The sequence below is a fragment of the Narcine bancroftii genome, chromosome 2, assembly GCF_036971445.1.
Source record: "Narcine bancroftii isolate sNarBan1 chromosome 2, sNarBan1.hap1, whole genome shotgun sequence".
NCBI classification, from domain to species: domain Eukaryota; kingdom Metazoa; phylum Chordata; class Chondrichthyes; order Torpediniformes; family Narcinidae; genus Narcine; species Narcine bancroftii.
In genome coordinates this window covers 17,574,657-17,588,075 of record NC_091470.1, presented here as the reverse complement: position 1 = coordinate 17,588,075, position 13,419 = coordinate 17,574,657, and the positions used below count along the sequence as shown (strand labels likewise).

At 42.4% G+C, this 13,419-nt stretch overlaps 1 protein-coding gene across 23 annotated transcripts in view; it reads left to right on the top strand.

Moving 5' to 3' along the window:
- LOC138753237 (neurexin-3-like) overlaps nucleotides 1-13,419 on the top strand; it is a 2,173,925-nt gene that overhangs the window by 1,035,367 nt on the left and 1,125,139 nt on the right. The window lies entirely within an intron of this gene.

The following is a 13,419-nucleotide window of genomic DNA, read 5'->3' as shown; positions in this document are numbered from 1 at the left end:
CTTGAAGGGTTCCCACACTCATCTGAAAAAAATAAATGCCTGACATCTCCTTTTAATTTGGAGCCATATAACTCTTGTATTAACATCTCTTTCAGCCAACCCAGAAGCAGCAATGTGATAATGAGCAGATAAAATATTTTATCTGTTATTAATTAAATATTGGCCAGGGTAACAGGGAATGTTCTCCTTTCTTTCTTTACAACTGTGGAACAACATGGCACAGAAACAGGCCCTTCATCCCATCTAGTCTGTGCCAAACTCTTATTCTGCCTCATCCCAATAACCTGGACCTGGACCATAGCCCTCCCAACCATGTAGCTGTTCAATTTTTTTTAATGTTGCCATTGAGCCCGCATTCTCCACTTCAGCTGGCAGGTGGTTCCACACTCCCTCTACTCTCTACATGAGGAAGTTTCCCTTAATGTTCCCTTTAAATATTTCTCCTTTTACCCTTAACCCATGTCCTCTTGTTCTCATCTTGCCCAGCCTCAGTAGGAAGTGCTTGCTTGCATTTATTCTCATCTTTTCTGCTCATAATTTTGGATTCCTCTTTCAAGTCTCCCCTCATTCTTTGACGCTCAAGGGAATAAAGTCCTAACCTGTTTAACCTAATCTTGTCTTTCCTTGAAGAGGGCTTAGGCCCGAAATGTCAGTAATATATCTTTATGGACGCTGCGAGACCAGCTGAGTTCCTCCAGCGTTTTCTGTGTGTTTTTAACCTTGTAACTCAATTCATCAATTCATGGCAACATTCTTGTAAATCTTTCTCTTTTTTTGGAGGGGGGGTGGGTTGCAGGCAATGTACGTGGCAACTTTTTGCGTGCCTTACTGCAGACAAAAGTTGAAGTACATCATGTATAGTAGAAGTCCAAAAATCCAGACCGTGCGAGGATCCGGACTTTTCAAAAACTCTCAAACTTTTTTAATTTAGCGGGCTTTTGTAGGCGTGTGTGTATGCATAAGCATCAAGGATGCACAGTGACAACAAGTTTTGATAAATGAAGCATGCTGTATTGGCTAATAAATAAACTATCAATATTTGCCCATTTCTCTCTTCTCCTTAAATTTCAATTTTAAAAGTACTGCCGAGAATTCAGACAATCCAAAATTCCATACTGACCCATTCCCCGAGCAGTCTGGATTTTAGGACTTCTACTGTATATTACATTTCAATGTATTATTATGTGACAATAAAAGGAACCTTTGAACTTTTGAATCTTCTCGGCACTCTTTCAATCTTATTGATACTTTTCCCTTGGTTCGATAACCAAAATGGTACACAATATTCCAAATTTCACCTTACCAATGTCTCTTAACATCCCAACTCCTTTCTTTGAAAGACTGGCATCTACCTAAGACAAGTTCTTGTTGTGGAGTTAAATATAAAAAGCTGCAAATACGTTGATTGTAGATTACACAAGGATGCTGGAGAAACTCAGCAATTCACGCTGCATTCTTTAGGTAGCAAAGATAAAGAAACATAACCAACGTTTCGGGCCTGAGCCCTTCCTCATGGTATGAGCTAAAAGCAGGCAGGCGCTTGAATGCAATGGTGGGGATTGGGGCAGGGGAGAACAGAGATCCACAGATAAGAGGATAGGGGTGGGAAGGCAGAAGAGAAAAAGCTGAGCAATCTCTGAGGAGGGACAGCTCTGAATAGAGAGAGTGCAGGGGAGGGGGAGAATGGAGAGTTGGGGAAGAGGGGGGAGGTAGAGTTTTGAGGTCAAGGTGAAGGTGGCCGGTAGGGGAGGTCAGAGGGGAGTGTAGGAGAGGTGGAAAGAAAGGGGGAAAGACCTCATTGTAATTTTTTAAAATTCATTTGTAGATTGGCTTGACAGAGGACCAGAAGGGCTACTTCCAGTTCTTAGGCAATAACAAAAGGACATTCAGTCCCTCAAGTTGGTTCTAGCATTAATTGGATGATGGAGGGTTTCTATCTTAACTTTTATTTCTCAATTTTGGTTCTGTCATCCTGACAAAAAGCTATCAATTCCAGTTTTTAACTTTTCAAAAGATGAAGGAAAGTTATCCAGATTTCCACTGAGCTTTGAATGAAGAAATATTTATATTTCATTCTTCAGCAAATGAGCTCTCATTTTATGGTATGTCCCTAATTTGTAACTGGTAAAAGAAAGCTGTTTAAATAATTTGAAATAAATGCAGACAAGCCTGGAAACACACTTTATCTTTCTCTCGCTCACAACCACACACACTCTCACTGTGATGTACTATTCGTGACAGTAAGACTCGAAAGACTGAACAACAGGCTTTATTCTACTTAAAGTCTTCTGCTGTAGTTAGCTGCAACTCCTTATGACTGACTTCGAGAAGCCAGATGTGGCTTATATCCTGGCGGATGATTGGCAGCCGACCGGGTGAGGCTTGATCCATTCAGGTTGGCTGATTGACAGATGGCCGGGTGTGGTCTGTCCTCCAGTGATCTTCCTGCAGGTACACAGGTCACCCCCTGCAGTCGGCGAGTGGTGTATCACCACACTCCCACACACATACTTCCCTTCCCACCTCACACACTCAATTCCCTCACAAACATACACACACTCACACAATTCCCTCATAACCCGACACACTCAATTCGCACATGTGCACGTACACACACACACACACACACACACACTCACCCTTGACAAACCTTTCACAGTGGATGCACTAAAAAAACACTCTGCTTTTGAATTTTGCTGCAGAATTTGCTTCGAAAATGTACATGGCAATGAGAGAGGCAGCAGGAAAAGGCTGAGTAATTTAAATGGTTCAATAAACAGACTGTGCATTGAGAATTGAAGCCAAAGATTTCACCGGCTGTGCAGCTGCCTGACTGTTCTGCGCTCCCAAGTTTAAGTGTCAGTCAGTAATTTGGTCAAGGTTAGAAAGAGGCAACTTCTTAAGACCGGTGGGTCACTCCGTTGAAAGAATGATGTGCATCATTGAGAAACTGTTACTGTGCTCATTGAGTCCAACAATGGTGAGGAGTCTTGGGCTGCCCATTAAATGCAATTCCAATTCCGCAATGTTTTGATCTTTCAGATACAACAGCAAGGCAGTTAACAGACAGATTCGCTGCTCTGGCAGCTTTTGCAGACCTTTGCTTTCTGCCAATACCTACAGCCATTTCTAATTAGGCCTGAAACATAACAACCTCTGAATGGCAGAATATCAATTCATGGCTACCAACAAGTGTTAACAGCATAGTTGAACAGGCAGAAATATTAAAATTTGTGTGTGAGGCTTTGAGGAATTAAATACAAGAGCAGGGATGTGATGTTGAGAATTTATGAGGCACTGGTGAGACCTCATGGAGTATTGAGAGTTTAGGGCTTCTTATTTAAGAAAGACTGTGCTGAAGTTGGAGAGGAGGTTCCCAAGGCTGATTCCGGGAATGAGGAACATTTGATAGCTCTTAGCCTGTACCCATTGGAATTTAGGAGATTTTGGGTGGAGGGGTGGGGGGAAATCTCAGTGAATTATTTTGTATGTTGAAAGACATGGACAGAGTAGATGTAAAAAGGTTATTTCCCATAGTGGGAGAGGCTAGGACAAGAGGGCACAACTTCAGGATTGAAGGATTTCTGCTTAGGGCAGAGATGTGGAGAAATTTATTTAACCAGAGGATGATGAATCTGTGAAATTTGTGGAGGCCAAGTCACTGGGTGTATTTAAGGCAGAGATTATCAGGTTCTTGATTAGCCAAGGTATGAAAGGTTATGGGGAGAAGGTCAAGGAGTGGGACTTTAGGAGAATGGATCACCTCATGATTAAATGGCGGGGCAGACTCAATTGGCTGAATAGTCTATTTCTGCTCCTATGTCTTATGGTCATTGACATGGAGAAACAGGGCAGAGCATAAACAAGGAATCTTTTCCAATGTCAGTGTTATACAAGTCCAGAGGACAAAGGTTTAAGGTGAGCAGTAAGAGATTTAGGAGGAATCTGAGGAAGACTTTCTTTTTAACCTAGAGAATAGTTGCAAGCTCATTTGCACGAACAAGCGGTAGAGACACAGACTCTCGCAACATTCTAGATGCTTCTGGATGAGCACTTAATTGCCAGAGTAGAGTAGTCCTTGAAGTATGGGCTGGTCAATGGCTAATAGTAGAGATAGATGGTTGTCTTGCGTGTGGGGTAGAGGACAGCTGTTTCTGTGCTGAATGCAACTGTAAATAAAGCAAAAACATGGTGATTCTGCGTCTGGATTAATAATCTTGAGGCCGGTGTTTATGATCCGGAATTCAAATCACATCCCTGGCAGATGGTGGATTTAAATTCAATTAATTATCTGGGATTAAATTATTCTTTTAAAAATCATTGCTGACTTTGAAACTATTGGATTGTTGTGTCAAAGACCATCTGGTTCAATCTTGATATTCCAAGGTCACATCAACCTGGTTGAATCTCAATTGCCGTGTGGGTACGGCTGGCAAGCTGCTCAGTTCAAGGGGGCAACAATTGGAGGAGCAACACTTCATATTCCCTCTGGGCACTCTCCAACCGGATGGCAGTAACATCGACATCTCCAGATTCTACTAGATCACTCCCCGTTCTTCCTCTCTCCCCATTCCCTCTTTCTTCTTTCCTCTAGCTTTCCAACCCCTTCCCTCTCCATTCCCAAAGCCATCTCTCTCCCCCCACTGTTTGTGGTGTGTCCTCCCTCCCTTATCCACTTATTACCTCCTACCTGTGGGCCTGTGCTCCTCCCAACATTTTGTTCAGGTGCCTGCCAACATGTTACCCATACCTTGATCAAGCCTGAAACGTTGATTTTCTATCTCTCTCTTTGCTTTATAAAGTACACTGTTTGACCTGCTGAGTTTCTCCCAAGCTTTATATTTTTACTTCAGTTCAAGAGTGGCTTGGTACAGGTGTTGCACGGCCATGTACCTCCCCAAAATGAAGAATGAAACAACTGCTGTGAACCGTGCCAAAGACACATATGCATGAGTTGCAGAGCTGCCTGAGCTTGCCTAACTGAACTGATATAGTCACTCTCTAAAATGGTGACTAATGAGAATTTTCTGGAAGAGCGAGAGTGGGACACAGCATTCTTGTCTTCCATTGGTGTGCGAGAGGCAGGTTAATTGAGGCTACCCAAGGAGTTACCACCCACTATGTTTTGACACCAATTGCGTTTAGGATAAATTATGCAATGATTGAAACAAAGTCCAACTGGATGTCAACCAATTCAGTAGAGAGAGGATAATGATCGAAAACATAATAATTCCACCTCATTATTTTTGGAATCAACCCACTGGGGTTCTGAGTTCCTATTGATTTGGAAGCAAAGCCAACTGTAAATTAGTCACCATTAACTCCTCACATGATATTGATACCATGGTAACGTCTTCATTATAATCGTATACATATTAGCAGACACCATGTGGTTCCAATCATGGGTTAGTGGTTTGATTTACATAGTTAAGATTTTTTTTATTTCAAGAGTTTCCGTAATTGTTTGTCAGGTTTTGTCTGTTAATTGCCTGACCTTCAACATCAGATCAGTTCAAGGACTAATACGGCTTTTATTCATACATGGCTTTGCTGACACAACCAGCCTTTATTGCTCGTTCCCTTTTAATTTTGTACTGCGGGCCTTTCAGAAGCAGATAAAATTCAACCACATTTCTGTGGCTCTAGGTCACTGAAGTGCAAGATCACAAGATATAGGAGCAGAAGTAGACCCATCGAGTCTGCTCTGCCATTCTAATCATGAAGTGATCCATCCTCCCACTCCCGACTTTCTCCTGTAACCCTTGATAGCCTGACTAATCAAATACTAATTAAATACCTGTCAATCTCAGGTTATTTGTTACATTGTATTTCTTGCAGTGAGAAGGATTATAGAGTTACTTAGTCCCAAGGAAGCATGGTAGGGTTAATTCAGGAGCTTGTTGGTTGCATGGAAGAATCTTTAAGCCTCTTGGACTGGGTTTTCACACACTCAAACCTTCACCCCAATGGGAGGAAGGAGAAGAGAGTGTGTCCAGTGTATTAGCTGCCTTTCCTAGGTAGCGGGTAGTGTAGATGAAGGGCAAGGAACTGTGCCTTATGTTCTGAGTTGCCTTCACGAGCTTCTGCAGTCAGATTCAAATAAATTCAACACTAACTTCCTCCTCAAAAGCACTGGAAATATGTGCATTTCACCATTGTAGTAAACAATGTTGATCTTGACGAAGTGCTCTTGCCAGGAAGTTAGCATTTCCAGTTCTAATCATCAGGCGTGTTTGAAGATGTGCAATTAATGATGTCAAGGTGCTCCACGCCTATGTTGACCAACTTGCCAATATCAAGTTCATCACCCCTAAATGGCCATTGAATACCATGGATCACGAGCTTTAAATGAGCGTGTTGTTGTGGGAGTCACAACATTGGTTCAATGATTCAGAGGATTGGAGATTAAACTTTCAATTCTTTTTTGTGAAAGATTCAACAAAAAGTAAATTTGAAGGGACCTGATTGTTTAAGAAATTGTCGTATTGGGGTGGATGTTCACTGTCCTTGCCTGTTCTGGTTATACTTGACACCAGAACCACAGCAATGACATGGACCTACATGCCAGTTAATTGTCTCAGCATTTCAAAAGGATTTCATTTCCTTCCGAGGTGCAACTAGTGATAGGGAGGAAGTTTCCAGTTTTGCCAGTGACTCGCACATTCAATATTGGGAATGAGCTCCCAAAGAGTATTTTATGAATGGAGAAGGTTACAAGAACACGAAAGACTGGCTACCGATGCGCAAACCACTACTGATTCCATGTGATTCCATCAGTCTGATAGTGGGACCTGAATATGGCACCAGATCCTGGCATCACAGACACAAATTCTTGTGTTATACACAAATGTACTGGAGAAATATCCATAGGTATACCTGACAAAGGGGACAATACCCAAAACATTGGATACCCTTTACTTCCATGCGCTTACTAAGTTTCTGCAGTGCATCTTTGCACTCAACCCCAGCATCTTCAGAATTTCTTGTTTAACTCTTTTTGTGTTAACAGTTTGAGTACAAATGAAAATCTAAATATCCACCTTAGGAAACGTTCACCTTTGTGAGCGAGTTTTGTAAGCTTTTTGATAAACTTGTCTGTCTGTAGCTGAGTGGCTCCCTTTGTACGTCAAGTTAACTCTGGGTTCCTTCAGCATAAGTCGAGATGATACAGTAAAACCCCTGGTATCCAGCACCTCTCAGGGTTTATAGATACCGGATAAGTGAATTTTCCAGTTGCTTGAGATTGCTTGTTGTGTGAATGGTGAACCATCATCGAGACATGGCAATTTTAAAAACTTTGGGTTTTTTTACCAATTTATTTTCTGCAATTTTTTTTTTTGCTGGTTACTTGAGGCTGCCGGTTGCTTGAATTCTGGATAACATGGTTTTACTGCATAAAGATCATTATTTTATGAAGCAGGTGATGTCGAATTCTATCTTAGGTTGCATGTGCTAATTACCATATATTTTGGCATAGAAGTCGACCTCCATTTTCAGCCTCATTTTAAAGATTTTATAGGTTATCTGCCATATAAGTTGACCCCCATTTTCTGGCTGCCTGAGTTGGCCCATTGACCGGCATATACATTGACCCCCAAGGATTGCACAGATTGATCTGCTGGGTGTTGGCTGGAGATGATTGCCATCATGGAGGGTCCATCGACACAATGCAACATGCGACAAAAATATGAAGGCAGCTTTAGGTTGAAAGTGATAGAAATGGCCAAGAAAACCAACGACTGGGCTGCTGCAAGAAAATGTGATGTGCTTGAGAAGCTGGTAAGAAGATTGGAGGAAGAAAGAAGAGACATTAAGAAAAATACCAAAAAGGCAATGTTCTTTGAGAAAAGGAATCACTCGTTGGCCAGAGTTGGAAAATCACGTTGAAGAATGGGTTCGTGAACAGAGGCAAGATCGCTACAGTCACCCGAAATAAAATAAGAACATTTGCACTGCAGTGGGCCAAGTCGCACCAGTTGGCAGTTGCAACCATTTCATGAACAGGGAAAATCTGGTATTACATCAAAAAACAAAAAATTGCACAGTCACTACCAAAAGATCTTGATCATAAAGTTGTACGTTTTCACCAGTTTATTATACTTAACTGGTAGAACCAACAGTTTGCATTGGCAAATATCAGAAACATGGATGAAACCCCCATGAATTTTGACATGATAGGCAATAGAACAGTGGAATGGAAAGGTGTTAAAATTGTGCAAACCAGAAGAACAGGCCACAAAAGGACCGGATTCACTGTGGTGTTATCGTGCATGTCCGAAGAAGGATTCTATAAGATGTGGGCGGGGCATATTTTCAGGCCTAACCCGCGATATCAGGACTGAGCCAGACGTATATATTTTGCTTAGTTGCTGTTGGTTTGATATTCTTTGGCTTGGCTTCGCAGACGAAGATTTATGGAGGGGTAAATCTCCACGTCAGCTGCAGGCTCGTTTGTGGCTGACAGGTCTGATGCGGGACAGGCAGACACGGTTGCAGCGGTTGCAGGGGAAAATTGGTTGGTTGGGGTTGGGTGTTGGGTTTTTCCTCCTTTGTCTTTTGTCAGTGAGGTGGGCTCTGCGGTCTTCTTCAAAGGAGGTTGCTGCCCGCCGAACTGTGAGGTGCCAAGATGCACGGTTTGAGGCGATATCAGCCCACTGGCGGTGGTCAATGTAGCAGGCACCAAGAGATTTCTTTAGGTAGTCCTTGTACCTCTTCTTTGGTGCACCTCTGTCACAGTGGCCAGTGGAGAGCTTGCCATATAACACGATCTTGGGAAGGCGATGGTCCTCTATTCTGGAGACGTGACCTACCCAGCGCAGTTGGATCTTCAGCAGCATGGATTCAATGCTGACGGCCTCTGCCATCTCGAGTACTTCGATGTTAGGGATGAAGTCGCACCAATGAATGTTGAGGATGGAGCGGAGACAACGCTGGTGGAAGCGTTCTAGGAGCCGTAGGTGATGCCGGTAAAGGACCCATGATTCGGAGCCGAACAGGAGTGTGGGTTTGACAACGGCTCTGTATACGTTAATCTTTGTGAGGTTTTTCAGTTGGTTGTTTTTCCAGACTCTTTTGTGTAGTCTTCCAAAGGCGCTATTTGCCTTGACGAGTCTGTTGTCTATCTCGTTGTCGATCCTTGCATCCGATGAAATGGTGCAGCCGAGGTAGGTAAACTGGTTGACCGTTTTGGGTTTTGTGTGCCTGATGGAGATGTGGGGGGGCTGGTAGTCATGGTGGAATACAATATGTGCGGGGGAAAGCCCAAGAAAGGGGATGTAGGTAGCTGTTGTTATTGGCTGTTCTACTCCTGCTGCAATCACGTTGCAGCCTCTGCATTTACAGTGGGGTACTGCGCATGTGCGGGGGACCTGATTGGTTAGTAGGGAGTATATGGAAGGCTGTGGACACAAGCTGCAAGCTCTCTCCCCTTCCCAGTAGCGTAAATACATTTATCTTGCTCAGTAAAGCATTTATTGTGGTTCATTGCAACTACTGACCTGACACATTATTTTAAACACAATATTGAACACAAAATTAAACCAAAAATGAAATTCTATGCAGGTATTTTTGTACATTTTCATGAAAAAGGGTGGATGGTTGAAAAAGGCGTAAAACAATGGATAGACAATGTGAGAAACAGGCGGCCAGACAGTTTATGCAAAAAACGGAGTTTGCTGCTCTGGGATATGTTTCGTAGCCACTGAACTGAGAACACTAAAAGTAGATTAGCACGACATAAAACTTGAACAAGCCATTCAAAGACCATGTGCGCAAGGAATGGAATACATGGAAGTCGAGTGCAGAAAAGTTGTATACAAGGAGCAGGGAAATGCACACTGCATCACTTGATGTGCTGTGTAACTTTATGCTCAAGGCATGTTAAGGTAGAGGCTGTGATTAAATCGTTTAATAAGTGCAGTGTGTCTTGTGCAATTGATTGCACAGAAAATGATTTATTGTGGGAGGCTGATGACGAAGCTGAAACTGCTTCATCGGATACAGACTGGGACCCATATGATGACGGTTTAAACAGTGAAAGTATGGAGGTGCTTGCCGCCATCTTTGCTTCAGACGATGACAGCGAGAGTGATTTTGAAGGGTCCTAACTGACAAAAGGCAAAGGAGGAAAAACCCAACACTCAACCCCAACCCACCAATTTTCTCCTGCAGCCGCTGCAACTGTGTCTGCCTGTCCCGCATCGGACTTGTCAGCCACAAACGAGCCTGCAGCTGACGTGGACATTTACCCCCTCCATAAATCTTCGTCCGCGAAGCCAAGCCAAAGAAAGAAAAAAAAAATGTGTTATTGTTTTCAGACAATGATAGCGATTTTGAAGGGTGTTAATTGAGTTGTTGTTTCCAATACAATTCTCAATGAAAATCTGTTGCAGTTGGGGTTTTTTTTGGTTTTTCAAGGGACGACTTATACGCCAAATCGTTTTTTTTTTGGGTCGTCTCATACGCTGGATCAGTGCAGATTGGATCTTGAGCTGAATTTAAGGTCTCATAAGTATATCCTGCGTATAAGTCGACCCCAATTTTTTTGAGAGTTTTTTGGAGTTTCACGACTCGACTTATACATCGAAATATATGGTATCACTGTGCATTGTCCAGTCTCAGTACATGAACCAAGTACAACCTCGGATAAAATTTGACTCCCTTCCACACCCCCCCCCCCCCATTATCATACAATTATTAACAGGCAGTGATTGAAGGTGGAGGCAGAAGAGACTGGCAGTGGGTTGTTGAAGACCAGGCTTGATGTCATGGAATGGCAGAGCCTACTTGGGGCAGAATAGGCCCCCCACACCTCTTCAGTCTCAGCAGAGATCATGCAATAACTTATGTGGAGAAAAGTGCAATGAACATGATGAATGAGAAAAACTTCACAGCAACCCTCTAGAGTTTAAATAATCCCAAGGTTTGAGGTAAACTGAGTTTAAAAAAAAAACTCCAGGGTGTGGTGAGTAAACTGATGCCCTGCAGAATCCTTGAGCAAGATGAATTCTGCTTCCGTGAGTTGGGCAACAGCAGTGCACAATGCATTACACAAGATACAGTTTCTGTCTCCTTTTTTGGTTTGATTTTGTCTTTGAGTTTATAGAGATTTGCAGTGCCTTGCTCTCGCGGTTCCTTTCCATCCAGTCTACTGATGGCAATCTGGTCTCACGTATCTGCAATTTCCACACAGGCTCTTCGATATTATTTAAATCACATAAGGAATAGCTGTTCCGTGCAGTAAATAAACTCTATATTCTCCATTTTCGAACTTACATTATATCGCAGGTACCAGATGTAACGATCACTGGTTGATGAGATAGTTGCCAGGCAACATCCTGTATAAATTGGACACCAAATTGAATACCTCACCAACCGAGAATGCTGGACTACATTTTCTGATGACATTTTAGACTGGTGTCACAGTTATGTTCCAAATTCTTTCAATCATAAATAGTCATGCAATTTTTGAACTATATTTTCAGATGTAATTAGTGACAAAATGGAATGTGGGCATTTCCTTTTCAGAGAACAGTGACTTTCTTGGGGAACTAAAAGTCTTTGGTCACTGAGGCAAAATGGAATCACAGTATCACCATCCCCTGCCCACCCCTTTATCCATCCCTGCTGATCTTTGATTCTGTGGGGGATGATGACCAATTAACAAATCAAACTCTACCCATTAGTGTTTTGGCCTTCCGTTCAGTGCACTTTGTTGAAAATTGTCCTAAGTGCTGGGCAATTTGAAAACAAAACACCAACAGAAAGCAAAAGCATAGGTAATCCATTCCAAGATAAAGTTGGGGTGTAATCAAATGGAAGTAACTTGATTTTACTTTGGGAGCTGTGTCTCATAGTCCAACCCACCATTAATTAATTGTCCTTCACCTTTTCATTAGGAACTTATGCTCCTCTGTGGGATCTATGTCTCTCATTTTAAATCACATTGGCAGAGTTATTTCAACACGTAGAATGTAGAACATTCTAGCACAGTACAGGCCCTTCAGCCCATGATCAGCCCATGATGTTGTGCTGGCCTATACACACCTACTCAACAATCTAAGCCTTCCCTACTTCACAGCCATAACCCTTTACTTTTCTTGCATCCATGTGCTGTCTAAGAGTCTTTTAAACACCCTGATTGAATCTACGTACACCACCATCCCTCACAATGCATTCTAAGTATCCACAACTCCCTGTGTAAAAGAATGTACCCCTGACATCCACCCTAAACTTTCTTCCCCTCACTTTGTATAGATGTCCTCTGGTATTTGCCACTGTCACCCTGGGTAAAGGTGCAGGCTGTCCACCCGATCTAGCTGCTTCTCAGAGCAGGAATAGTCCTGGACGGTGGCCAGTCCTGCTTTGGGTACACTCTTGATGTTTTATCAGAAGGGATTCCTCCCCGTTTCTTCCTGACCAATCACAATTTTTGCAGAAGAATGTTCAACCAATATTTTTAATATTAAATAGAATATGAGGGATCATTCAAAGAATTAATTTTTTTTAACAAAAAAACAACTTTTGGCAGGTTAATCCTGAGCTGTTCATTTGCTTTCTGGATGGATGATTATTGAAAACTGGAATGAAGCGACACTCTCAATGAGGTGGCAGTAATAGGTTTGGACTTGGCTATAAAAGGCCTTGGATGAACAACTCTCTCAGAGAATTCCCTAGCACTGAAGGAAACCATTTGGCCCATGATGGCAGCTCTTTGAAAGCCTAGTTGCATTTAAGCTGCCATGAATGAGATCCTGGCATCTTTACAATAAAGAATGCATTTACACAGTACACATTGGAAGTGGAACCATTTAAATTAAAAAAAAAAATTAAATTTAAGTTTTTGTATTTAAATTTAGAAATACAGCATGGTAACAGGCACTTCCGGCCCAAAAGCCCATGCCACCCAATTGACCTACATCCCTGGTACATTTTGAATGGTGAGAGGAACCTGGAGCACATTGTGGAAACCCATGCAGACACAGGAAGAACGTTAAAAACTCCTTACAGACAGCACCTGATACGAACCCTGGTCACTGGCGCTGTAATCATGTTGTGCTAACCATTATGTTAACTAGGCTGCCCCAACCACGTCAGGGTAAAAGGTAAAAGCGAGATAGGTACATGGGTCATTTGTTGATATTCGTTCACTCACGTCTTAAATGCATCCAGACATTATCCTGGCACTGTCCACTGCCTTTAGGTGAAGAGGGGAATAATGTGAGTCTTATGGATTAACCATTATTCACTCAACATATCATGACTATGGCACACAGCTCCTGTTAAGTGACAAAAACTCTTGTGTTAAGCCAATTTGGTGCTGATCTGAAATTGAATTTTGACTCCATGGTGTTGAACTCCATCTTTGATCGCTGATACTACTTCATTCACAGAAATCACAGGGCAATTATATGATACTCA